The sequence below is a fragment of the Dama dama genome, chromosome 4 (genome assembly GCF_033118175.1).
Source record: "Dama dama isolate Ldn47 chromosome 4, ASM3311817v1, whole genome shotgun sequence".
NCBI classification, from domain to species: domain Eukaryota; kingdom Metazoa; phylum Chordata; class Mammalia; order Artiodactyla; family Cervidae; genus Dama; species Dama dama.
The window spans coordinates 43,126,195-43,154,177 of NC_083684.1; the positions used below are offsets into that span (position 1 = coordinate 43,126,195).

The 27,983-nt window shown below is 42.7% G+C and overlaps 1 long non-coding RNA gene across 1 annotated transcript in view; it reads left to right on the forward strand.

Annotated features, from left to right (window-relative positions):
• The first annotated feature begins 10,378 nt into the window (after nt 1-10,378).
• Nucleotides 10,379-27,983, forward strand: part of LOC133050746 (uncharacterized) — a 37,464-nt gene continuing 19,859 nt past the window's right edge. Inside the window, exons 1-2 of the long non-coding RNA XR_009691692.1 lie at nt 10,379-10,566; nt 10,760-10,839. This is a non-coding gene — a long non-coding RNA (uncharacterized LOC133050746). The remainder of the gene's footprint in view (nt 10,567-10,759; nt 10,840-27,983) is intronic.

The following is a 27,983-nucleotide window of genomic DNA, read 5'->3' on the forward strand; positions in this document are numbered from 1 at the left end:
ATATGCTCAGTAGTGAGATTGCTGGATCCTATAGTAACTCAATTTTTAGCTTTTTTAAGGCCCTCCTATACTATTCTCAATGGTGACTTTACCAATTTATGCAATGTTAATTGGTACAGCCAAATCACATCTTTAAATGGGACCTACTCACCTACCTGTTAAGTAGTTCTTAAAATGAACCTAACTTTTGCATTACCAGAAAAGAAAATTAAAAATAAATGTTTGAACATGTGTGTGGGGCTTCCCAGGTGGCTCAGTAGTAAAGAACCCGCCTGCCGGTGCAGGAAACACCGGAGATGTGGATATGATCCCTGGGTCAGGAAGCTTCCCTGGAGGAGGGCAGGGCAACCCACTCCAGTATTCTTGCCTGGAGAATCCCATGGACAGAGGAGCCTGGCAGGCTACAATCTATAGGGTCACAAAGAGTCGGACATGACGGAAGTGACTTAGCATGCACACACACGTGTGTATGTGTATATACTCTGTATGATGGTGTAACAACATGTATCTGAAATATGTGTGTATGTTATTATATCACTGGCATCTGTTTGAAATGGGCTGCATCTTGTCACCACCGGCAGTTCTGCTTATATGGAAGGTCTAGAGATTGGGATGGGAACTTTGTTTCCACTCAGTTTCCTCTTTGGAAACCAGAGTTTTGTGTTTAGGAGATGCTCCCATTTTCATGTAAGAATAACGTTTTTTGTACTGATCATTAAAACCTAGAACCCCATGGATTATTTACCCGTAAGTGTGTGCTGTTTTGACTTTGGAGCACATGGAACTGTTTTCAAGGGTATATGTGCCACCTGGAAAAAAAATCTTTATACTAGAATTCTATTCATCCTTCTTCACTTCCACAAGCTTACCTTTTAGTTTTGTTTTCTTTAATGGCCTTCACTACACATATCTCCCCCATTCTTCACCTCTCTTTAGTCTTACAAGGTTTTTTGAAGGTTGAACATTTTGTATCTGACCTACAGCTTTTCCCCAGAACATGTTTCTGTTGACCAAAAATCTCAAATTACTATGGTAACTATCAAGAGGCCCGAAAAAATGTATTTGCTTTTTCTGTACTCAACCTACGGCAGAGTCACCACAAATGGCCCCAGAAATTACATAAGAATTACATCCAGGACTTCGAAAGGAGCCACCCACCCCCATGTCATTCATTTCTTTCCATTTTAGTGTGTGTTGGGGGAGATCGAATGGCAGTCCTTGGAGGAGAATAAAATCATCTGTGCAGATTCCTCTTGTTATCTCACAGACAGGGAGAGACTGTCCAGTCGCTGTGTGTGCCTGGTCAGTGGTGCGGGAGAGGGAAGAGGAAGTGCTGAAAAACGGAACAGGAAACAGATGGGAGATGTGATCTCTTAAAACTCCCCAAATTCTGAAAAACCTCAGACAAGCCTGGTTGCTTGAAGATTAGGACAAAAATGAGGTCTGCACATTTACCAAAGAGAGGCCAGCAAAGCCGGCACAGCAGGGAGCCATGTCACATGGATGCCAAATCCAAGTTTCGCGGTGTGGCCAGCGGCACCAGAAGGAAGTGAGAAAGTTGGACCATTTTTGAGTTAATTTGGCCCAGAAAGGTGGGGAGCAGACTCATGCTCTTACAATGACCTCTTCAACTCTAACTGCACATTGAGGTCTGAAATCTCTGCAATCATGTGATTCAGCATTAAGTATACTTCTTTCTTTACTAAAAATTGGGAGGTAATTTACTAGGAATGAAACCTATAAGAATGGCCAGAGGGAAAGGACTCAGTCTTCTACATCTGCAGCCTTCAGGGCTCCTGTAAGGGGGGCTCACATATGAGAAAGGAAGTAAAAGGGTATGGAATCAGTGGGTGGGGGTCATTTTCAGTGACCCCCCCCCCCAAAAGACAGAACTATCAAAGAAATCTAAGTGGTTTCATTAACATTCATCCCAAGGTGCAGTGACTTGTCTAAAAATGATTCCTATGCCCAAGTTCAGAGCTCTGGGAGAAATGGTGATGCTGATTGTTTTCCCAGGTTGGAATCCAGACTTCATTTGTTCTTTTTTTTCTTTTTTCTTTTTGATGGTTTGGTAAGTGGGGCGCAGGAGGAGGGGAGCGAATGCTCCCTAACCACCAGAAAGCCGAACCTGCTTCTTGAGGAGATGCTAAAATCTGACAATCCAGCTGACGTCCTCCTCACAAAGCCCGATAGCAACGCCATCCAAAAACCCCAGACACCCCTCCCCCTTGCAGGCAACTGCATTTCGCTTGTGACCTTGCACAGCCTGCGGTCAGGAAAGAGCCTTTGAACACATCTCCAGAGCAGCGGCGATTAAAGGGTCTTTGATTACTCAGCTCAGCTGGTTCTCCCTTCTCTGTGTTTCCTTGTTCCCCTCTCTCAGCCCCCTTCACGGCACCCAGTAGCTCAGACGGGTTTTGTTTTGTTTTTTTAATGCAACCAATTTTTTTTCCCCTCTCTTTTCATTTTCCTATAGCATCCTAAACCTCAAGATGCGGTTAACACTAATCCTGATTTATTTAGGGTTTATCTGCATTATTAATTCTAATCATGAAAAAAGTACTCCAGGCCTTGGTTTGTATACAAAGTTTGGGTGTTTATTAAAAAAGACCAGCGATCCTTAGGAAACATATTTTTCTTTAGATATGTTTTAAATCCAAACAACTTTCTTTTCTAGACTGAAAATATTCCTTGAGATGGGTCCCCTCCTTCACAGTTTCATTTATTATTATTTTACCCCCAGTCGGTATCCTTTGAAGCTGCTTCCTGCTTTAATCTGGACTTAATATGGATTTAAACATTTACAATGGAAAATAATTTGGGTTAAAAAAAATAATCTCCCTTGATAAAGCTCGAAAACTCCCACAACTGTCACCATCTCTGACAGCCGGGAATGGAATGAGATTCTTGAATATGCATATTGAAGAAAAGGAGAAGCAAGACCAACAGGGTGTGTGTTATATTTTATATTCATCAGCTGTTATGACTGACTGCAGTTGAGTGATATCCAGGGTCTTGACTTGTTGTTTGAATGAATTCATCATCACTCACAAAATATGAACAGTTATTTGGTGCCCAGGATGTACTAAAAATATCTCCACTTGGCGTAAGAGAGGGTTGTCTTCTCAGAGGCAGCCACCTGTATCCATCACTCACAGAAAGGCTGCTCACTAATTAACTCCAGCCCCTTCCTACCCATCCTTCCCATGTTTGCATTCTTCAGCCTATTAACTGGTATAACACTAGATATAGAAAGTTCACATCACTTTGGGTAGCCCCCACCACCACCACCCCCCAGCCGTAGCAAGACCAGTGTTATCAAGGGAGTTCTTCCTGGATTTGACTCAGGCACACATGAGGATTAGAATATTTTCATGGGAATTTAAAGGAATTAAGATTAGACCTCCAAGTCTACTTTGTGAGACCTCAGCACTCAAGACATGTTTTGATTTCTTGCGAAATGAATCTCAGCTGAATCCAAGAAGCACTCCTCTTCCAGGGATGGAAAATAGCATGGCATGGTTACCATCACTTTCCATTCCTATACCCACGGCAGACATCACTAATCAATCACAACACCCTTTTCCACTGAGCCAGGGGAGAGCCTCTGTATCTTTCACAACACAAAGCCACCTTCAGTGGATCCAATTTAGGACACATATTGAAAGCCAATTGTCATTCCTGCTGGGCCCTGAGACTCTTGGCTGATCTCCTGGCTTTTAACATTCCCTTTCAGCCTACCCTGTACATTGCTGCTATCTCCTATTTCTGTTCTTGACTATATGGGGACATGGTGTGGGGAACAATTCCAAAAAGAGGAACTTTAACCTCTGTGGCTTCCAAAATCACTAGTACTAATGAGGCATACTGGAAACCTTTACTCAGGAGGAGCCACCCCACTCCTGTATCTGAACCCCAGAAAGTCTGTCTCTTATGAACTTCCTTCAGCATCCCTCAGTCACTTGGGCCAGGATGGAAGGTGGCTGGGGTCATCTTCTAGGACTCAACCACTCAGAACCAATTATACCAGAGTCAGGGCCTTCATCTAATTCTTCAAGACCTTCTTCCAATGTGCCTCTGAACACTTCATCAGCTTCATTCCTCTTAAGGCCGCATGTGATGTTTCTTTCTCATCCAGAAAGCTTTCCAGCCTTCACACACCCTCTGTTCCCTGCTAAGATATCTGCCCCAGTTAACTGACTCTATGTTCTTCACCAGTTTTTGCTGTATACTTTATTCAAATAACATTTACCTCTTTCCAAAGTACTATAAATTCATTTTAGAAAATGTAGATATACCAAAAAGTAAAAAATCAAATTGACTTATAATGTCATTAGGATATATACATACCATATTGATGTATATACTTCTCTTTTTATGAAATACTTCTTTTTATTGTAAAATATATATATATACTTAAGGTGGGTGGATTTTATAATATCTTATATAGAAATTATACCTTAATAAGCTGATCATACATCTATATATTACACATAGAGAAAAGCATATATACTGTGTATCTGAACTTTACATGCATTTAAAGAATTTTTAAAATATGTTAAATATTTCAAATATATATTTCACATTTAATGTTCTCTCTTGAAAAATCTGTAAACTTTGTTATCTGTAAATGTTTAGAGCCTAAAAAATGCAACTAAATAACCTTAGGTGATATACCTACATTTCCAGTATTCCAAAGATATCTCAATATGTTTTCCCATTCTTTTTTAAATTTCGTAACAGCTTTATTAAGATGTAATTTACACACCAAGCAATTCACTCAAAGTATAGACTTTAATGGGTCAGAGTGTATTCACAGTCATCACATTCAATTTTAAAACACCTTCATCGCCCCAAGGAGAGCCCCCACAGCCACCAGCAGTCATTAGCACTCCCATTTTTCTCCAAACCCCCTCAGCCCTTGTCGACCACTAATCTACTTCCTATCGCTATGAATTTTCATATGTTGGATTTCTCATAAAAATGAAATCATTCAATATGTGGTCTTGTATGACCGGCTTTCACTTAGCATGTTTGCATGTTTTCAAGATTCATCTAGGCTTTGTAGCATTCCCTCACTCATTTTTTTTTTTAACATTTTTTAAAAAAATTATTTGTGCCTGGATCTTGGTTGCAGCACACGGGATCTCAATCTTCGTTGCAGCATGAGGGATCTGTAGTTATGGCCAGTGAACTCTCAGTTGTGACATGTGGAATCTAGTTCGCTGACCAGGTATCAAACCTGGGCCCCCTGCATTGGGAGCATAGAGTCTTAGCCACTGGACCACCAGGGACAATACTCCATTATTCCTTTTTATTGCTAAATAATATTCCATTCTGCTTACCCTTTTTTTTTATTAAAATATAGTTCTGTTTTTGTTTTAGTGATGTTAATTTTAGTACCTTACTGAATTGATTGGCCCTACATCTCCCATCTATGCACCCTTTATTCATTCCAGTGATGATTTTTAGTAGGATTCTACTGAACTTACCAAAAAATCCAGTTCAGTTCAGTTCCGCAGATATAAAATGCTGGGGATACAGATATAACTAAACACAACCCTTGTCATTCAGGAGTTTGCAGTCTATTTACATCAAATCATGTGAGCAAACCATGTCCATTAGTCTTTCTGATACCTTTAGCTTTTAATTAATATTTTGATTTACATTAATTGGATGTAAGCATATTAATGTTTTTTTCAAGTTTTGTTCTTATGTTTATACCCACACTATTCTGTAAACTATCCCAAAACAGGATCTATGCTTCATATTAATTAATATTAGCAGCTACCATTTACTGTGTATATAATATGATCTACAAAACAGTTCTGTGAAGTAGTCATTGTTATTTCCATTTGCTAATGGAGAAATTGAGGTTCAGAGTGATCAGGCAACTTGCAGAAGGTCATTCGCATGGTAAACGTGGTCTCTAGACCATGCTACCCCCAGTTGCCTGGAGGACACTCTAAGCAGCCAGTAGGTGATATTGTCTACCTACCACTCTGGCAGGCAGCTCTACACCTCGGTCTGGGCATCCTGAACTAGTCTGTGGGCATAAAAGCTAAAGTCAGAGTCTCAAATCTTTATCCTATGATATCCGTTAGTTGTGTTCATTCCATTATTCCCTTGACAGTGATAGGAAACCTACCTGCTACCCCACCCTGCCAAAGTACTCCCTCTGCTTGGTACTGAAATCATTGGATGTCGTCTCTGGAATTCATCATTTTTGAATCAAAAATTTGATACACCTAACGATAACAAATTAGGAAGCTCTCAACACCCAAGAAGTGCCATTTCACAAAGTAGCATGACGAAGGGCAGGATTTGCGAACTCAGGCCTCCCGTTTTGGGTCTCCAGAACTGTCCGACTACCTTCCTAAGACATATTTGACTAGTGTGCTGTCATCTTCAACAAGAAGGCAAGTTACCTCTGTGAATCTACATATCACAATGAAAATGCTTGATAAATATTAAATAATAATTATTGTTTCCTTCACATTCGCTGACAGGATAAAATCCCCATAAAGAGTCTTTAAGGTCTAATTACTTTGTAGGTATTGAAACCAAACTGATAGTTGAAAAATTAATTGTGGAGCCTTTGGAGACGGAGGAGTAGGAAGTTGTTTTGAGCAGTGGTGTCACTTTGAAACTCCGTTTAAAATGTGGAGCAATAAACACCATGCGAGCTGCCAAAAGAGACAGGGCAAGAGGAGACTAGGTGTGCAGCTGGCATTTACTGTCTTCAGCACACAAAATATGTGTTGAGTGAGTGACCAACTGAATTAACTAATTAACAGTATATGTTGCTAGGGATATTTAGAGCAATACATAGATGGACTCTATGATGCACATGAAGGCCCCCAACAGTTGCAATAATATGTAACATTAATATGTAATAATCAACATAGCTACGAGCCAGGCCCTATTTCAAGTGCTTTATATTACATCTAGAGAAGGAAATGGCAACCCACTCCAATATTCTTGCCTGGAAAATCCCATGGTCAGAGGAGCCTAGAAGGCTACAGTCCATGACGTCACAAAGAGTTGGACCCAACTGAGTGACTTCACTTTTATATTACATCATTTAATCCTGACAACAAATTGTGAGGCCAATATCCTCATTTTTAAAATGAGAAAGTAGAGGCTCAGAGAAGTTAACTGACTTGCCCAACATCACATGGTTAGTTAATTTTTTTTTTTACTGTGCCATTCTCTAATCTCTCAGGAGATCACTGAGTTTCCAGGAACTTCCAAAAGATATCCAGGGATTTTTCCAGTCTGTAGTCTTCAAAGTGGTTCATGGAACCATGAAAATTGCTTCAGAAGTTCCACCAACAGCATTGTGTTTGTTAAACAGGGTTGAGTTTAGCTCCCTGAAGAAAAAGAAATTTCAAGAAGCAAGTCCAAATTTGCTGCTTGAACCTGCTTTGCATGTTGGATTTCCACATGGCGTTTTGTTTTCAAACGAAAGAGAGAAAGAGTGTTCCTTCGTCACAGGTTTGGGGCTGGTCAATGCTTTCTGTAACGGGTCAAATGGCAAATACTTTAGGCTGTGCAGGCCACACCATCTCTATTACAACTCAGTTCTACTATTGTGCAGAAACAGCCATGGACAATATGTAAATGAATGAGCATGGCCATGTTTCAATAAAGCTTTATTTATAAAAGTAGGGAGTGGGCCATAGTTTGCTAACTTCTGGTCTAGGTCATCCTCCTGTGGTCAAGCGGACCTAAACTTTCCAAATACCAGTTGTCTTGATTACTCACAAAGAGAAGGTATGTAGTTCTAGACCCCCATATTTATTAATGCCTATTACCAGAAAGCCCAGGCCACAGTTTAACGGAAAGGAATCTAAAACGTACTGAATGCAAACTTTGTGTCAGGTACCCTGCTAATGGTTCAACAGGTGAATTAATCCTCCTCATAACTGTGAAGGGTCAAGAGTAGGATTCCCCTCAACAAAAAAGAAAACTGAGACTTGCAGAGGTGAAAATAGTAATGAGAGTCAGGCCAGAGCCTCACTGTGTGCAATTCTACCATGTTGACCTGGCTGAAAGCCACATGGCTTGTCCTGTCATGTAAGACTGGAAGGTTATCAATAAGTCACCCTCGGTTGATTCTTTTCTAGGAAAAACCCTTCAAGTTCACTTTATAAGCTTACTTTTCTCCCCACAAAATGTGTTACCATCTCTAGTAAATTATAGACTTAAAGAAGAGTGCTGCCATATCTGTATGAGTTTCCTCAAAGCATCACACAAGTGGAAAGTAACCTTGCAACTTCAATAAGCTGTTCTCCTATTTATGCTTTCTAGTTTTTTATTGTCTATCTTAGCAGGCTGCAATGAGGGTTGTATTACCTGGTAATCCTCCATGATCCATATGTATTTTATAAAGATCCTTTTTTATCTCTAAACTTTGTTCTCTGCCTCCTGTACTTGTCTCTCTTGAACTCATACTATTCTGGGAAATTTTGGAGCTCTAAGTCTCAGTAACTCCCTTTCATCAAATGTTTAATGGTACCACTAACTTAGGTATATGGCACCACTAGATAAATCTAATGTCTTCCTCCTGCATAGATAGGATAGGTTGAAAATTTGAGGCTGAAATGTTGATGCTTACAACACTAAATCTCTTTAGAACATGCATTTGTTGTCTTCTTTCACATTCACCAAAATGCCTTGGAAGAGAAGGACCTCTTACATCTATTGTCAATTCATTCTGGATTGGTTTCCTCTCGAGAACCAGTCAGCCCCATTCAACCAGCAGTAGGTGGTTGGTGCTTTCCCACAAGTCAGTGACAGCATCACCTTTCATGGCTCTTGATTCCGAAAAATCCCATGTCCCTGAGCCACCACAGCCCACCTTCACAACTGAATGGTAACATAACTTCTAGTGAAACAGAAGAGAAGTCCATCACATGTAGAAAACTCAGCCATCAATAAGCAGCTCTGTAAGCGTTTCAGTTGGGGACCAACCACAGAACGGTCTGTCCTTCAACAATCAAACAGTCTTTAGCTGTGATCAGCTGCTTCCATCACCTCTGAGACTGGCAGATTTCCAATAAAGCCAATAGCACCCCCTCCCCCAGGGTAAGGTCATCAGCAGGAGGCAGGCATTGTCATTCAGCCCAGCAATTTGACAACAGTGTTAGCTTACACTCTATTAGCCAGCAGCTACACCCTGACCCCTGACCCTGACATTGGCCTCAGACGGCCCTCTCCTGAGGTAGACTCTGATCACTTGAGGTGGCCCGCCCTGCTGGTTAGTATGGGAGGAGGCCCGTCAGGACCAAGCCGGGCTCCTCGCTCAGCCCTGCTCCCCACAGGAGGCTGAAGGCTTGCAGTACAGAAACAAGCCAGAGTTGAACCCAAGATGGCAAAGGTGAAAGTTCAGAAACATATCCATCAGCAGTCTGTCACCAAAGGACGCTGTGAGAACCACGGGAGCTTTCAGCGTAGGGCTAGCCGTTGTCTCCAGACAGTCCCGCTCCTTAATGGAAAAGACATATCAAAATATGGCTTACAGAATACAAAATAATGGACTGAGATGTACATTATATGAGGGTGTTAGATTGCGATGTACTTTACAGTGGGGGAATTAGATTGAAGTGTTATGCCGGAGTAGTTAGGTTGAAATATGGATTATCCTAGGAATGTTAGCCTGAGATGTGCTTTATAACACAGTTGTTAAATGAAGACGTGCTCTTCAACGCAGACATTAGTCTGAGATGTGCATTATAGCAGAATTGTTAGGGGGAGATGTGGATTCCACTCGGGGAGGGGGATAAGAGCAAGAAAAAACACCTTGTACTGAATAGTACTCGAGGTTACAAAGAGTCTTATGCATTACATGGATTCAGAGGTTTGAAAGCAGGGGGAATGAGAGCATGGCAAATATGTATGCCATGTATATATAAAATATGCATATAGAGTGTTCTTCCCTTCTCCTTTCTGCCCAGCCAAACAATCTGCCACTTTGCCCACTTTTCCTGTTAGGGACTTAAAGGCCTCCCCCCCCCCCCCCCCCCATCAATAAAAACATTAGCTCACTAAACAGCCCGACGGCTTTTCCTTCCCTGGCTTAACCCTTCGGGAGCTGGGGTTTCCTTTGGATTTGTAAAGATATTGATCCCAGATAATGTTTGCCTTTCTAACTCTCTCTTCCCTCGACTTGATGGATAGGTTCAGGGCGGCATCTCGGCAGCCAGCTCGCCACAGCTACCCAGGGAAAGGGGAGTGGAAAGCGAGGCGAGCGTCCTGTAGTTTAACACCCTCAGAAGGCCTTCCCGGGATCGGGATCGGCGGGCAGTCACGCGGTGGCTGGGGAGAGATGCAGGCACCGCAGTCGCTTTCAATCAGCGCGGGATTTCACTTTCGGTTTTCCTCTTTCTTGTCCTGACCCTTCTACCAAAATTTCTTTGGTTCAACTTTTAGACTGTTGTATAATGTCTAATTAGTATCAGATGTTCTCTTGAGGCTAGCAGCCCTGAGTCGCCTTTATGAAGTCTCCTTTTCCAGTGAAAGAAGGTGATTTTCTCCAGCTTGGTCAGCGTGGAATGAACACAGGTAGCTGGGTCATTTGCTGGTGGCCCAGGTGGGAACGAGGAGGTTGATAAACCCTCCCCTTAAATGCAAATCATATCCAAGAAAAATAAGTGGGAAAGGATGGGCTCATCCTCTCTCTCGTTTCCCACTTGGCCTATGAAGGTCCACCGAGTGTCTCCCCAACCGTGTTTTTGTTCTTTCTTCTCTCCCTCAGCTCCGAATATATAATTTACAGCCTCCAGAAGTCTAGCCGAGCGTGATTGGATGGTGTCCAGCCTTGCCGGAATCGGAGAGGTGAGTTCCAGCCTTCTTGTTTCTCAATGAAAGAGAATGTTATACCAGGTGAGTTAACGCAGTCAAAAGGCTAACCCGCCAGACAAGGACACCAAACAAAACCAAACAGTTCAAAGGAAATAAAAGTGTTACTAGACACCTCTGCATTGTGCCCTGAGGTTCCGGGAAAGAGGCAAGCGGGCCATTCTGCGTGTGTTTTGTCAGGCCCTGTTTGTCTAGATAGAAAAATGGGGCTGAGCTTACTATGGGCGGGACACAGGAATGTGACAGAAATATGCTGCCCAGGTAGGAAGGCAGTTCCATCTCCCCCGTGTGTCTCTGCCAATTTTTCTCTCTTTGTCAGCCTTCCTCCTCCTGGTCTCTCTGAGCATTTCCTGGCTAAGCACTCCTTGACTCCATTCTGGTGTGTTCTTTTTCATGGTGTCCATCGCTGCCTCATTTTCTGACATCACATTTCCCTTAAAAATAGGCTTTGAGAGCTATTTCTAGCCCCTGTCAAGGGATCTGTCCAGCCAGACTCCCACGGGAGGTAGCAATGAGTTTAAAGCCAGTCCTGGGGAAGAAAGAAAAAGAGAGAGAGAGAGAGGCTTGGCTTAGTCTCAGACTCCGTTTTAAAACAAATCTTCTGTTGGGTCAAGTGAGATATTTGGAGCCTCTCCCTAATTGCATTATGGTTCTCTGGAACACCACCTAAAATCCCACCCTGAAGAAGAGACCACGGAGTATCACAGCAGGATCGTGGTGGCCTGGTGGTTGGAAGCAGCTTTGGAATCTGCACTCCTCTATCACTGAATTGCTCTGTGAATTTGGGCAAAGCACTGGGCTTTTCTAAGCCTCAGTTTCTCCATTCATAAAATGGGCTTAATGGTAGCATTGACCTCCAGGTTATTATGAGGTCCAAATGGCCTAATGTATGTAATGCTTAGGCTGACGTCTGCCACAGGGTAATCACTCAACAGATGGAGGTTGTCAATTTTACAATTTTAGCACCATGCCATTGCCAACAACGCGCCCATTTACCGTCGGGCTCCCATGGTATTGACTTATCACATAACCACGCCCACCCTCATGCTCATTAACACATCTGGTTTTAGACACATGCTGCATCTCTTAGCCTCGGTCCTTTTCAACAAACGCTGCTGTTTATGAGGATTTTTTCTGTACAGGAAGAGGGACATCCTGGCCAATGAGGGCAGAGACAGATTAGAAGGGCCTTCCTGATGGAATATAACCCCCCTCTTACTCACTGGGAACCAGTCATGATTGTATGTCAAAGCTAACAGTTCATCTCCACCACAGGGATTGGCATTCGGTTCCCAAATAGGGCCTAATGTGATCCGACAGGCCTGATTTCTCTAGATATATATTAAAACAGCATGCCCAGTGCTGATGGCTCCAAGGTCCTGACCCTTAACAAGGGCTTATGACGTAAGGCAACCTGCCCAGGAGAGCCGGCGGGGCCGGAGGCCAGAGGGACGAGGTCGTCGGCTAATGAAGTGGTCAGCATTGAGTTTCTGTCACTCAGCTGGTTAACAGGAAACTGAGAGGGAAGTAGAAGAAAATGGGAACATTTAAGAAACAAAGGAAAAGACCACATTTCGGCTAAGGCTCCAAAGCTGAACTGTTGTTGTCAGAAGGCAGGGGGGGATGAAACACAGCCGGTCGGAGCCCTCCTTGTGGACTTGTTTAGTTTAACCTGACAAGCACACACTGGTTGAAAGGGGATTTGGAAGAGGCTAACTCTATAGATCTTCCCTTGTAGTTCAGTCAGTAAAGAATCTGCCTGCAGTGCAGGAGACCCGAGTTCGATTCCTGGGTGGGGAAGATCCCCTGGAGAAGGAAATGGCGACCCACTCCAGTATTCTTGCCTGGAGAATCCCATGGACAGAGTAGCCTGGCAGGTTATAGTCCATGGGGTCGCAAGAGTTGGACACGATTTAGTGACTAAACCGCCACCACAAGCTCTATAGAAATCCCAAGTCAGAATGAAAATGAGCAGGTACTAAATCAGACTGTTCTTTGGCTCAAGTTGGTTTCAGACATGGCCAGGAAAAGTGGTCAAGAGCACTGGCTTAAGAATGGATTCCAGACTGGTTATCTCTGGACTCCAAGCAGACTGCCCTCTGAGGTTCAGCTTCAGTATCTGGTACCCACCTCAAAGGGAGGTTGGTGGAATTAGATGAGAAAGTTCATGTACTGGGCTTCATGTGCAAATCATCCCTATTCATTCATTCAGTTGGGCACAAATTGTCACACAGATGTCAGCAGTTGTTATTGTTATTCCACATGCTCTTATAGCCTTAGAGAGAGTGGAGTGGCGTTTTAAAAAAATGGATAGTAAGTCGTCTGTTGCACAGAAAGAGGACAGTTCCATGAGTTTTACAGTGACAACTCCTGACGCGTCCAATTGGGGGAGCACTTTCGAACCACTCATCTGGTCAACAAGCTTTAAAGGAAAATACTGCCTGCTGTGTGTTGTGCTAGGTCTTGGGATGGAGTTGTACTGAATCAGAATCGTTCTTTTTTAAATATTTATCTATTCATTCAGTCATTTATTCATTTGGCTGCACTGGGTCTTAGCTGCAATACTCAGAATCTTTGATCTTCATTGTGGCATGCAGGATCTTTACTCGTGGCATGTGAGATCTAGTTTCCTGACCAAGGATTGAACCTGAACCCTCTGTATTGTGAGTGTGGAGTCTTAACTACTGGACCACCAGGGAAGTCCCCAGAATTAGTCTTTTTTAAAAAATTATTTAATTAAGTTATTTATTTATTTTTGGCCATGCTGGGTTTTTGTTGCTTTTGTGTGAGCTTTCTCTAGTTGTAGCGAGTGAGGGCTACTCTTCATTGCAGTGCACAGGCTTCTCATTGTGGTGGCTTCTCTTATTGTGGAGCCCAGGATCTAGGCACACAGGCTTCAGCAGTTACAGCATGTGGGCTCAGTAGTTGTGGCTCTTGTGCTCTACGTCTCGGCCTCAGCAGTTGTGCACAGGCTTAGTTGCTCTGGAGCATGTGGGATCTTCTCGGACCAGGGAATGAACCCATGTCCCCTGCATTGGCAAGTAGGTTCTTACCCACCGCACCACCAAAGAAGTCCCCCCAGAATCATTCTTGACTTTGTTCTTCAGAGTCTTGCTGGGGAGGCAGAAATATCAAGACCTATAGCATAAGTGGTAGCCTGTTATAAGAATATGGCAAGGAGTGGGGACAGCCAGCTCTTCTAGAGACGGTCAGAGAGAAGTCAAGAGTTGAGGACGTTCACATCTGTTATATCACTTGATCCTCCAAAGGATGACTTGGGACAGGTAAGACTGATGTAGCTTTCCCCCTTCATTGTATGTATAAAAAGGTTGAGACCCAGAGAAGTTAACCCTTGCCTCCTTTGCAGCAGCTCATGGTAGGACAAGACTGTTGTCCCAGTCTCCAGACTTCCAGAAGGAAGCCTTCTCGGCAGCATCAGAATGAATTGGGATCACTGATAGCCTCACGAGGTCCAAGAACGTTTCTCCTAACTGGCACTCTCATCAGAGATAATCCAGTTCTTAGACATTTGAATGCACAGAAAGGGCAGAAGTTTTCCATTCCATTTCCTGAGTTATTAAAAAGATTCTTTCAAAGCTTTTCCCTGTCATTTCTGAAAGTGAAGGTCTATGGGTTAGGCAAAGAAGCACTGAATCTCCAGAGAGATGGAGAATGAGAACGCTGGTCCCAGCAGTGCTACGGTTTCCCTCCGGTCCCGGAGCCACGGGTTCGTCAGGTCCCCAGATTAAGAGTTCATATTCCCTGCCCTCTGCTGCCTTGCAAAGGTCATCTAAGGATAAACTGAAAGCATTGATCTGAGGAAACACCTTGAATGTTTAGTAAGGAGTATAAAATTCCAATGAAAATTATCAGTTTAGACCATAGTGGCCTGGGAATAAGGAATTGGAGCATCAGTGGGGCAACCAGCTCCCTGTTCGCATCATGACCCAGCAAAGCCCCTTTATCCAGATTCAGTTCCTTATGACTTTTTTTGGGTTTAACAACACTAGCAGAGCAGCACAGACACTCATATGCCATTAACCCAAGGCTGATCTCTCAAATATACACCTAACATTAAGCTTTTTTCTGATTATAAAGAAAATATATAATCTCTTTTCAAAGCGATTGGTCAAAGCAGACAGAAAATTAGCATTACCCCAAATTCTACCACCCAGAATAAACACTGTTAACCTGAATGGCGTCTTATCAAATGCTTAGCCTGTAGACGTATACTTGTATGTGTCTTTTATTTTATATCAGTGGTATCATAGTTACTTGTTGTCCAAAGCCATGTACCACACCGGTGAAGTACAGATTTGCATGTTTCTCTTCAATGACTGTGTTGCATTCCAGTGTTGGATGTACTGTCAGTTATTTGACAAATACTCTGTGGATGGGTGGTTACGCTATTTTCAGAAATAGTCTAAATGAACATCCTTGTGCTTGGTGAATCTTCCCAGTTATCTGCTTGGCATAAATTCCCACAAGTTGGAATTTCTGGGAAAGCTGTCAACCCAATGTTAAGAAAGAATTCACGTGGAGCATTGGGGTAATAAAAGGGCAATGACCAGCCAAGCTGAAGAGTCCCATTAATCCTAGTGGCCTGTGACGGTTGCAGGAACCCCTCTCCATTCACCTCTGGGGACATGGGTATGAGAGAAGGTGAATCCTCACATCCCTGAGGTTAAGCATCGAGCCAGGAGGGTCTAGAGCTAGATGCTTGTTTTCTGTTACCTCACACCTCCCATGCCTTTCACCCTGGTCTTGAGATTTTCTCTGCCACACTGTTCATGCCCTGATGCTCTGACTATCAGCCGGTGGGTTCCATTTTCCCTTGACTGGGTTTTCCTCCTGCTTTTCCCCATATGGGGCCCTGATGAACTCCTTTGAGTAAGAGTAGGCACCGAGACCAGCCAAGCAGTGAGTTGAATTGAGTGATTACATTGCAACGTTTTAATTTGCCTTTGGACAAATTCTCATAAGCTTTCCCGAGAAAATCTCCCATTAGACATAGTCATTTAATTTAAGAACAGTTGGGAGAAGAAGATGAGCTAAGATGACAGATGGAGGAATGCAGATGTGTGTGCGTCTTAGAAGGACTTGGAAGCGCTCTGAGGATTTGGCATTCAGTGCAGCGCAGTGTCAGCCTCTACTGCTTGTGTCCACGGACTTGAGAAATTTTCAAGAAATCATTAAAATACAGTGATTTTTCTCAGAGGACAAGCAGGTTTTTTTTTCTTGTCTACAAAATCATAGCAAGGTCAGTTAAAGAACTGGATAGCCCCTGCACACATCCAAAGTCCACCAAACGCAAAAAATAAAATTTGACTAGCCTTGGAGGAAGGCAAAAAAAAGGCTGCTGTTAGGGAGAAATTTCCTTTGGTCACATTGCCACAAAGATCATTTTTTTCTTTTTTGTAATTCCATGCTTACCCTGGTTTCCTTCAAACAGATTTTCTGAACATCCTAATTTGGTGTTCACATAATTCAATGTCTATTATTGTTTTAGGTACACAGTTATTATTTTAATTATAATTTAAAGCTGCCTAATATACCCTGAGGTTACTGGGCACCTAAAAGAAATAAATAAAAACAACGTGCCATTTTTAAAATCAGCATGTTTATTTGGAAGTCCCATGAGCCGCTGAACTAAGATATCATAAAACCTTCAAATAAACTAAATCAGAAACAAAATAAAATATCCAGTCTTAATCTCCTTAGAAGGCATGCCAGAGAAGGTTGCAGCTAGCTGAGTGCTGGCGTGAGAACTCTCAGAATGACTTTATTACTGAGTTTGGGAACCCTAGTGTATGTCTTTTTTTAAGTTATATAAGTGCTTTTTCAAATTTTTATTATTTGCTTATTTGGCTGCACTGGGTCTTAGTTGCAATACATGGGATCTTCCATTTTCATTGTGGCAGGCTGTATCTTTAGTTGCAGCATGTGGGATCTAGTTCCCTGGCCAGGGATCAAACTTGGGCCCCCTTCACTGGGAGTGTGGAGTGTTAGCCACTGGACCACCAGGAATGTCCCCTCAGTGTATGTCTTGATGCCTACAGTCCATGTTGCAGTCTGCACAGTCCTAGTCCTTGGTGTATAATCCTTAGTCAATGAGGAGTTATTGGTCTAGCAGTGAATCTGGTGAGGGAAAGAACAGGGCATGCCAGAAGTGTAGAAACACCCATCCACCATGTGGAGGACTACTTCATCCACATGGTGTCGGATGGCTTCCTGCAGTGGGGGTGTCAATAAAGCAGATGCAGTTCTCATTAACTCTGATATTTTAAATGTGGAATTGGTGAAATATCTAAGTCTAGTGATTTTACATTTGGAAGGCTAAAGACGTTTCAAAAACAGTTCCATAATGTTCCTACATGTGAGTTTCCATAACAGAAAACAGTAAAATCATTTTCAAACCATTTACTGCTCGTATTCTGCATGTAATCAGAGATGTTATGGTTTGTTAAGCAACAGAATTATCTAGTGGGCAGGAGGTTTATGCTGTTCCAAGACCTTCGAGCTACACAAGTATGCAAATCAGTAAATATTATAGAATCCATTGAATAAGCATAGTCAGGATTTCCAGAGGGAAGCACCCATTCCCTCCATCCCCAGAATGGTCTTAGATAGTGTTAGGTGACTCTTTTCGGGACTCAAAGAGCTGGACTGTCAAAGCTGGGTCACTTGAGTTTCTAAGAACAAGGCAGAGAGTAAGTGCCCTCAGGGTGGCAAAGACAGATCTCCTTCCTTACTGTGGACAAAGTAAGAGGAAAAAAAGAAAATGAAGATAAGGCCAAAAGAGAATTTTAAAAAGAAGGAAGTTGATCCACAGATTGGCAAACTCCAATGACTGCATGGATTAAGCAAAGAATACAAGTAAATGAAGTGGGGATAGTATAAGGCAATAGGGAGGGGTGGGGACTGTGGAGAACACGCTCAGCCTTAGAGGGCAGCAGGTGCTCAATTCTAGCCAACGGTTTCTAGGCCCAGTGAAACCAGAATTTTTTATTTTTTCAAAATAAGCTAGAAATATCCTTTTTTTTTTACTTGAAATATTTCAAATTTTGAATGTTGGCAATCAATTTGATGTAAACACCAACACAACACATGAACCAAATCAAAGAGTCAACATTGCCACATTCAGCTCATGGGCTGTAACTTCGTAAACTATATGAAACAGAAGCAACTAGTTGGGAGTTAAAAGGAGCAACAGATTCTGAAGCAGGGAACAGAGAATTTATATTAAGGATTCTTTCTTTCTCTGTCTCAGATAAGAGAGAGGCTTATCAAGTCTTGCTGCTAATTCCCATCTATAAAGAAAAATATATACTTTTTCTCTCCCATGCTATCCAATGCCCTCGAACCTAAAATAACTTTTAATTTACTTCATCCTTTGTTTCTGATTCTCTTTGTAAATATTAGACTGGTGAATGAATTCTGAATGTACTGAGCCAGGCAAATGCTTCCCATCTCTTAATGTTCTGAGATGGGGGTGGGTTGATGCATAAGAAGTATTTGCAGAAGGTGGAAAGCTGTTTTGAACCTCTTTGCAATATTTCTTTTACAGATTAGAATGTATTTAATTGGTTATTTAAGAGTATTATCCTTAGAGCGTTTCTATCATTTGAGCTTAAAAATTTTGATATTTAGCACATGGATATTTAGTATCCATCAGTTTTTACTAAATAATGCTGCATTTGTAAACAACCCCCAGGTCTTAGTGACTTAAAGATATATTTTTTTTTTCATGTACAAAATTGCACGAAAGTAATCCTTCCATTTCATCTTTCTCCATTTCATCCAAATCAGATGGTTGTATCTTTGTTCCATTTCATCTTTATTCTGAGTCCTAGGCTGAATGAAGGAGCAGATCCTCCCTGGCTTCAAAACCATATCCTGCTAGAAGGGAGAAAAGAAACAACCAGATGGCTTTTAAGGCTTCTGCTCAGAAGTAGCATACCTCACTTTCTCTCACATCTTACTGGTGACCAAGTCACATAGCCAAGCCTGATGTTGATGAAGCAAAAGAAGTGTTACCCTCTGGCAGGGAAGGGCAACATTTAGGAACAATGAAACCATCTCTCACAGAGGGTGCTTCCTCAGGGACTTTGAAATGGAAAAATAAGAGCAAGTTCCCCAACATCTCCTTTTGGAGAAACAAAACCAGCCCTCAGGCTCCATGCTGCCCTTGGTAGGGACCATCGAGGTCATTTGATCAGTGAATGGTTAAAAGATGGTACCTGGAGTCAGACTTCCTGAGTTCAGACCTTGGCTCTAAGACGTTAGATATATTATTCAACCTTCTTGTGTCTCGTTTTTCCAGTGTAAGCATACCTGTCTATAAGGCTGTTTGGAGAATTCAATGAGTAAAGATATGTATTTATATGTGGAATACTTAGAACAGTGTTTTGCTCATAATAAGTACTGACTATTACTACAGTGATGATGGCTAGAAAGCTATTGGCTCAAATGCATCTCAGCCACCCTGTCACCCCTCTAATATAGCTAGATTACTTCAGGTCATTTTGACTTTAAGAATCCCATATGAAAATGCATGCACTTCTAGAAGGTCTAAATACTTAAGTTTTTATCAACTTATTCCCTGTTGGGGAACACTTTGAAAGCAGAATGAGATATAGAAGAGGGTCCTGGAGACAGTGAGAGAGAGAAAGCAGAAGTTGGGAAACAAGGACTCCCCCTCCCCCATAATAAATTTGCCATACTGGATGGCTTTACCAAGAGCTACTCCAGAACCAGACCAGTGGTTCTTATCCTTGGCTACACATTGGAATCAAGAGGATGCTCAGACCATACCCTAGACCAAAACATCAGAATCTGTGTGAGTGGGATGCAGGACTCTGAACATCTTGAAGCTCCCCAGGCCCTTTTTGTGTAAAACCAAGGCTGATGAGCCTAGGAGCAGTGTGTCTTCCACTCCGAGCACCTGATTGCCTCCTCCTTGGTTCAGAGCTTGCTCTGCCGTGGATCTGCCTTAACCCCAGTTTCTCCAGCGTGGTCCGAACTGACTGGGAGAGGAGCATTTGCTGACAGAGAGGAGGGAGAGATATGGCCAAAGCTGAGCATTTGTCTTTCCTTTCCTCCTGATTGATCACTTTATACAATAATAAAACTTTTAAAAGGTTGAACCTGAACTGAGGCTGTGACTGTGACACAATTAATCAAACCCTTGAAGAATCATGTTACATTATGTGCTTCAAGCATTGATCCAGTTCACTAAAAGTTGGCCTGAAATACAACCGAGACACAAGATATTGGATCCATAAGAAATGGCCAGGATGCTGTCAATTGCTTTGAGCCTCCATGTGATATGTGGCCATGCAGCTGGCCAGACATTAAAGCAGGACACATTTTAACACATCAGAGAGGATGTCACCAGCCCCCACCTTGCCCCAAATTGCTGGGAGAAGTACGGAAGAAGAAAGGGCTGACTGGAGTATGATCCCCGAACCTGCTATCACTGCAACTAGATAACGATGCTGCTATCCATCCACAAGGCTCCAAGGCTCCCTACCTCGTCTTGAATTGATCACAGACAGTACCAGCATCCCCAGTACTATAAACTCTTCTTCATGGAGGAACATTCTGTGGTCCTCTCTAAAGCTAAGTTTTATAGAATCAAATGCATGCCTCATTTTAACTCACCAGTAATCATCAAGTCAGTGACAGTAACTAGCGCCTCTGAGCAGTGCTTTCCAGTTAGCCAAACACTTAAACATCCCCAGACTCACTTGAGCCTCATAACAGCCCCAAGAGGTAAGTAGGTAAGCCAGGGTTCCTGATCCACATTTTATAAAAGAGGAAACTTTCTGGGGAAGTGAAGTGAGTAACCAGGGTCATGGAACTCCTGGTGGAACAGGAACACCCAGGTTTAGGACTTGAATCCTATCGTTGCTGTTTAGTCACTAAGTCATGTCCAACTCTTTGCAATCCTATGGACTGCAGCACACCAGGCTTCCTTATCCTTCACTATCTCCCAGAGTTTGCTCAAACTCATGCCCTTTGAGTCAGTGATGCCATCCAACCATCTCATCCTCTGTCCCCCCTGTCTCCTCCTGCCCTCAATCTTTCCAAGCATCAGGGTCTTTTCCAATGAGTCGGCTCTTCAAATCAGGTGGTTAAAGTATTGGAGCTTTAGCTCCAGCTTCAATCCTTCCAGTGAATATTCAGGGTTGATTTCCTTTAGAATCGATCTCCTTGCCATCCACATGGCTCTCAAGAGTCTTCTCCAAAAAAAAAAAAAAAAAAAAGGTCTTCTCCAGCACCACAGTTTGAAGGCATCAGTCCTTCAGTGCTCAGCCTTCTTTATGTTCCAGCTTTCTCACATCTGTACATGACTACTGGAAAAAAAATCATAGCTTTGACTAAACAGACCTTTGTCAGCAAAGTGATGTCTTTGGTTTTTATTATTCTGTCTAGGTTTGTCATGGCTTTTTTTTCCATGGAGCAGGTGTCTTTTAATTTAATGGCTACAGTCATTATCTGCAGTAATTTTGGAGTTCAAGAAAATAAAATCTGTCACTGTTTCCACTTTTTCCCCCTCTGTCTGCTGTGAAGTGATGGGACTGGATGCCAAGATCTTAGTTTTTTGGATGCTGAGTTTTAGGCCAGCTTTTTTCACCCTCCTTTCTCACCTTCAGCAAGAGGCTCTTTAGTTCTTCTACTCTTTCTGCCATTGGGTGGTGTCATCTGCATATCTGAGGTTGTTAATATTTCTCCCAGTGATCTTGATTCCAGTTTGTACTTCAGCCAGCCCATTTGGCGTGACGTACTCTGCATAGAAGTTAAATAAGCAGAGTGACAATATACAGCCTTGATGTACTCCTGTTCCAGTTTTGAACCAGTCTGTTGTTCCATGTCCAGTTCTGTTCTGTGGCTTCTAGCAACTTCCAGGCAATGTGGGAGAACACAGAGGAAATCAGCTCTCGCACTGTCCCCAGGCAAAATCTCATGACAGGCACAGCTCCTTGGATGTCTTCTTCATCCACGCGCCAGCCTTTCCCTGTCTCCTCCAGTCATCCCTCCCCTTCTGCACTGCCCCCCATTGCATACCTACACTTCCACTAACATCTCCAGAAGTCTCTCTGTGCTCCCCTCTTCAGTTTGTCCTGTGGCCTTAGCTGTAAAAAGATGGATGTGCCCTCAAAGCCCAGCTCACCCTTGAGGCCTAGCTGTATGACTTGGGCAGGTTACATTATGCTTTTGAGTCTCCTTCTCTGTAGAATGGATAATTTCTAGTACCTACTTCTTAGGGCTACATGGAGAATTATATGTGTTATGTACATGAGGCACTCCAAACCATGTCTAACATGTATTAGACACTCACAAAGGACACTTGCTTTGGAACTATTTATATTTAGCTATTAATTTTATATAATAGATATAGCAGCTAGTGTCTTTCAAGACCTACTGTGTGATGGCATGTATTACATTGTTCTTAGTACTTTTCTTTCATTGATTTCTTTAATTGATTTCTCATGACAACCCTAAGAAGCATGTACTATTACTGCCCCACCTTACAGATAAAGAAACTGAGACACAGAGAGGTTGCATAGAGGCAACAAGGGCTAGACCCTGGATTTGATCTAAATGGTATAACTCCAGACCCAGAACTCTTTATTCAGACACTATCTCCAATTGGAGGGAGGGTGGGTAACAAACCTTTAATATTGCTTTTTGCCACTTGCATTTTTATTTTTTATTTTTTTTGCAAGTAGAAGTAAGATTTAAAATAAATATTCAGTTCAGTTCAGTTCAGTTCAGTCTCCTAGTCGTGTCTGACTCTTTGCAACCCCATGAACTGAAGCACTCCAGGCCTCCCTGTCCATCACCAATTCCCGGAGTCTACCCAAACCCATGTCCATTGAGTCAGTGATGCCATCCGGCCATCTCATCCTCTGTCGTCCCCTTTTCCTCCTGCCCTCAATCTTTCCCAAAATCAGTATCTTTTAATGAAAAGAAATAGCTGAAGGATTTAGAAAGGAGTGAATCTGTAAGGGTGAAATATCAGCCATGATCACAAAGAGGACAGGCAATAAGTAGGAACAAGGGCTTTCTGAGTCCTGCTAAAAATATACCATGAATATATTTTTTTAATTGAAGGAAAGAATTGCAAGAAAACATTACCAGTGTTAGTTTTCCTGGAGAGGACCAAGCTTGGGTGAGGAGACAGGGTTTTTCATGTTCATTTTGTACTTTTCTGTATGATTTGAGTTTTCAAACCAGCTTTGCACATTGATTTTGTTTTATACCAACAGAATTTATCAGAACAATAAGAGTATTGCTTTATTTTGTTATTTGTTCTTTTCTTCCATGTATTCTCACAGTAAAAATTAATGAATGTCATGTTTAAAAATTATACTGTAAAACCAACCACCTGTCCCACTCCAACACCACACCCTCAAACTGCTGATCATCTCAATGCAGAGATAATGTGCAGCAGAGTGAAGAACTCGAGCGCCCAGCGAGACGGGTTATAATTAAGTGCCCGAGAATGCAGAGCCATCTCTTGAGACCGTAGGAGTCCTGCTCTCTTCCCAAACATGGTATTTTCCCTGATTTTTTTTTTCCTCCACCAGAAACTTTCCACTTTAATTATGTGGGTTAGGTTAGAGGAGTTCACCTTCAGAACTTTAAATGCGCAAACAGCTAATCCCTTCCATAAGACACATTTCTGGGAAAGCCCAAAGATAAATGTTTACAGCCTGTGCTGGGAGAACAGAACCCAGTGAAATTCGAAGTGAGTTAAGCATGATGTGCCCACGCCTGAAGAAACAATTTAGAGACTCTAGCCTCTATGTTCTGAAATTCTGGCCTTCGTTCTCACAAAGAGTGGAATCGCTGGCAGTGCTCATAGGTTAGATTTTTTTCCCTCCTTTTCCCGGTTTTGCCTTCAACATGAGAAAGATGGTAATTAAAACCATACTTAAAATATTAAGTCTACTACCTAAAGGAAGAAGTTTATTAAAATTGCTAGGCGTTAAGTACAGAAACTCAAAATAGTTGGGGCACGCTCCCCTCAGCATATACCCAAATTATTGGTTGCAAGGAGCCCGGGCATAAAGATGGTGTGCACACACACACATACACACATCAATACATTGATATGTCAATAAATGGAAGTCATTTCTCAAGTAACTAACCTTTGACAAGAAGAGAGCAAAGATGATCCCCCCAATTAAGGTACTTAGAACGGCCAGTTACTCAGAAAAGTTATAAAACAGCCTCAAAAGGGCACAGAGAAAATAAGAACCAACCCTAGGTACCATTTAACTTCTTTGAAACAGCTTCTCTTCAAGCCCAGGGGGTCAGTGATGGATGGACGGATACGGGGTAGATAGAAGGAGATACTGGGCATGATCCCCAGAACAAAGGCAGGAGGTATGTAGTGTCAGGCTCCTTATTCCTGGGGATCTTATGGTGGTTCAGTTGACAAAAGATGAGCACTCTTCCTCCTCCCCATGGGGCTGGCTGGAAGCTACAGGTCAATCCAAGTAAATTCCAACCATGATCGAAGAGTATTCCATCATCATCCTTTCCTCGTCACCCAAGGTCATAAGGAAAAGGCAGTGTGGTGTGTTGGATAAAGCTTGATCCTGGGTTCAAACACCAGCTTTGGATATGAGACAACTCACGTGGCCTCCCCAAGGGTTGTTAAGAGGCGTGCCTGCAGTGCTGAATGGCGGGTGCTCATCAGGCAGCAGGGTCTTAACTGCTCTGGGTTGCTCCGCTCTCGAGGGGCTCACTCACACCTGCACAGCCGTCCGATGGCCTGCAGGCTGGCTGTGGACCCAGACCACTGAGAAGGCTCACCAGTAGGAAGAGGGCTGCTGCCCCTCCCCATCTCCCATCGCTCGTTGGCCTGGGATCCCCTCTGTTCAGTGCTTTCTAAGGATTTGGCACTGCAGGAAGCCCAGGAGTATCTTGAAAGGCAGTATGGACAAGAAATGGTTTCCTTATATGTTTGTTCTCAAATTCCTTGAAGAATTCCTTGAAGAATTTCTTGGAGCACGCTACCTAGTACAGAGAAGCTGCTCCATAAATGTTTATGGCGTGTTCCCTGGTGGTCCAGTGGTTACAACCCACTGCTTTCACTGCCATGGCCCAGGTTCAATCCCTGGAGACTAAAGTCCCACAAGTCACGCAGCAAATAATAATAATAAATAAGTTAAATAAATGTATGTTTATCAATGAGCCATAATTAGTGTTACCATGTGCCAGGCCCTGTACTCCAAGAGAACCTTAACTATCTTGTTCTAGTTTAACTCCTCAAGTGGAAGAAAAACTCAACCCAGAGATCAAACCCAGGTCTCCCTCACTGCAGGCAGATTCTTTACCATCTGAGCCACCAGGGAAGCCCTTCACATTAAGTGCCAGGCCCTGTACTCCAAGAGATTCTTAACTGTCTTGTTCTAGTTCAACTCCACAAGTGAGAGAAAAGCACTAGAGTTTAACAGAAAAAAGACCAAGCTTTGGAATGATCATGGAATTTTTCAGGCAAGAATCCTGGAGCACGATGCCATTTGCTTCTGCAGGGAATCTTCCCAGTCCAGGTATTGAACCCACGTCTCTTGCATTGCGGGCTGATTCTTTACCACTGAGCAGCCAGGGAAGCCCTTTGGAATTGCAATTTGAACTAACTCCCCACCCTTCATTCTAGCCGGGTGACCTCTGAGAAAGTATTTAAATTCTCTGAGCCTCAGTTTTCTCATCTGTAAGGTAAACATAATATCTACCTCCAAGGATTGCTGTGAAAATTAAAAGATAGGTAGGTAGGTAAATAGATAGATCTATCTTTTATGTATATGTGTACAAACACCCACACACAGAAAACCACATAGCACAGTGTCTAGAACCTGGAATACGACATTAAAAAACAGATGAAAAATGGTATAACAACCCAATGAGTTGGGTGTTATTACCCCCATTTTATACAGACGAGAAATTCCTCAGAATAGCATCCTCTGACAGAAGTCCATTCAGTCTCTTCCACTGATAAGGAGTTTCCTTGCTTACATCATGAGTGAGTAGGGAATTGATCTGGAGCTTCAGAGATACCCAAGATTGAGGTAACAAATGTAGAAGGTTATTCCAGACAGGCTCAAACCTTACAGAGGCTTGTTGGAAGGGGTGGGGTAGACAGAATAGTGAGAGCGCAAAGGAAACACTAGCTACATTTTTCTCTTCTCCTCCCAAACAGAGTGCGTGAGTGCAAACCTATTTGTGAATTTAATCCCAAGCTATGCTGGCAGTCCTGCTATATACTGACCACCTAAGCTAAGAACCAGGATAGGAAAATCATTAAGAAAAACTGCTCTAAAGTGACCTGGCTAGGCTTGAATTCCTACCTGTCATTTACAAGCTGTGTGACCATGGAAAATTCTTTAAACCTCTCTGAACTTTGAGTTACACGTTTCTGAAATGAGAACAATAATATTAATAGATCCTTTGCTTTGAGAATTACACGAGTTAATATAGGCAGAGCCTATGCCATGCTTATATGTGGTAAGCTTTCAACACATCATAATTTTTATTGTGGTTGTTACTGTTTCTATATGCTTTATATGAATAGTCCAATCAGATTAGGATGGATTAGGTAATGAACCAAATCATGGTTCAACTACTATGCAACTACTGGACACAAGATTCTAAAACCCAATCCCCTTGTCCCAGTCAGAAATAGTTTCGTTATGCTGGGTAACAAACAGGCCCAAAAGTTCAGCATTGTGATATAGTCAAAGTTTATTCCTCGTTCACACAAATGCAGTTCTGGACAACTGTCCATGTATTAGCTTAACATTACAGGGGGGGTTTGCTCTTATCCATATGAACGCAAGCACCTATGATCACAGTGGCAAGCAAAGAGCAGGAAAGTTGTGTACTAGTGATTAAATGTCCACCCAGAAGGGACACATGTCTTTCCTGCTCACATTTCACTGACCAAAACAAGTTACATAGTCACACTTAGTTCAAGAAAGAAGCCCAATCCTGAGCACAGGCAAGTTCAGAAAACAAGTTATTAGTGAGCACCAACCCCCCAGCACCAGTCTGTAAGCAATGCAAAATTGATTGCACTGTTCTGCCCATGAATGGACCAGCCATTGGTCAACTTTCTCTTACTGCAGCAGTTAATTTTAATACTCTTTACATGCAGAGAAAAGCATGGAAGTTTTAAATGAACTAAGTAATCAGAGACTGTTTTATAAACCCAGCCTGGCTCCTGTCCCGTTCCTGCCCATCAGCATCATTCCATGGTCCATGGCTGTCCTCCTGTGTGCCTAGTCAGCTCACTCAAGACCAAGGCTGCCCATCCCTCCATCTGGGGGCTCCTTTTCTTCCCCCATCCATGACCAGGGCCCTGCGATCTCACCTGTCTATGCCCAGCTCTTGCTTGATATCTCAGTTCTGGAACAGAGATGTGCCAGCCACTACCTGGGAAGGCTCTAGCCCCCCAAATATTTAGTTAGCAGCCATTCAGTTAAGTGGAATTGACTTTTTATCAGCTTTCCTCTGTACGGCTGCCACCAGCGAAGTCTGTTTCCTCCTTTCCTCTTCTCTGCCTGTCAGTACACTCCACATTCCTATCGGCAGCCTTTAGCTCTGATCAATACTAACCGCTGTGTAACAGCTCACGCACGGCTGCTCTGGTTTGCATCGATCAGACCCTTCTTCCAACAGGTAGTCAGCTATTTGAGGCAATGACTTGAGATAAACACCTACTTTTACTTCAGGCTAATTCATTTCAGGTGGATTTCAAGGAGGCTCCGCACCCCATCTCTGTTAGACAAGCTGAAATCATAGAGTCAAGATCAACTCCTCATGTGCTCAAGTTCCTAGGAGGCCTTTCTTCCTCTCCCCTTTTTCCCTCTTCCCTTGTATGTTGTAAGTGCCACTTATAAACAAGGTACCAAGACTTGGGACATTGAAAATGCTTCTTCAGGAAATGTGTCAGCCAGTCATCTCTCTTTCCTTTTAATTGAGATGCATCCGGACCACCGGAAACCTAGGGCTACCATGGAGGCAACATTGTCGCCAGGCAACCAAGCATCCTTCCATCTTCCCCAGAACTAATCTCACTGTATCCTGCAACCTTGGTCTCTCAC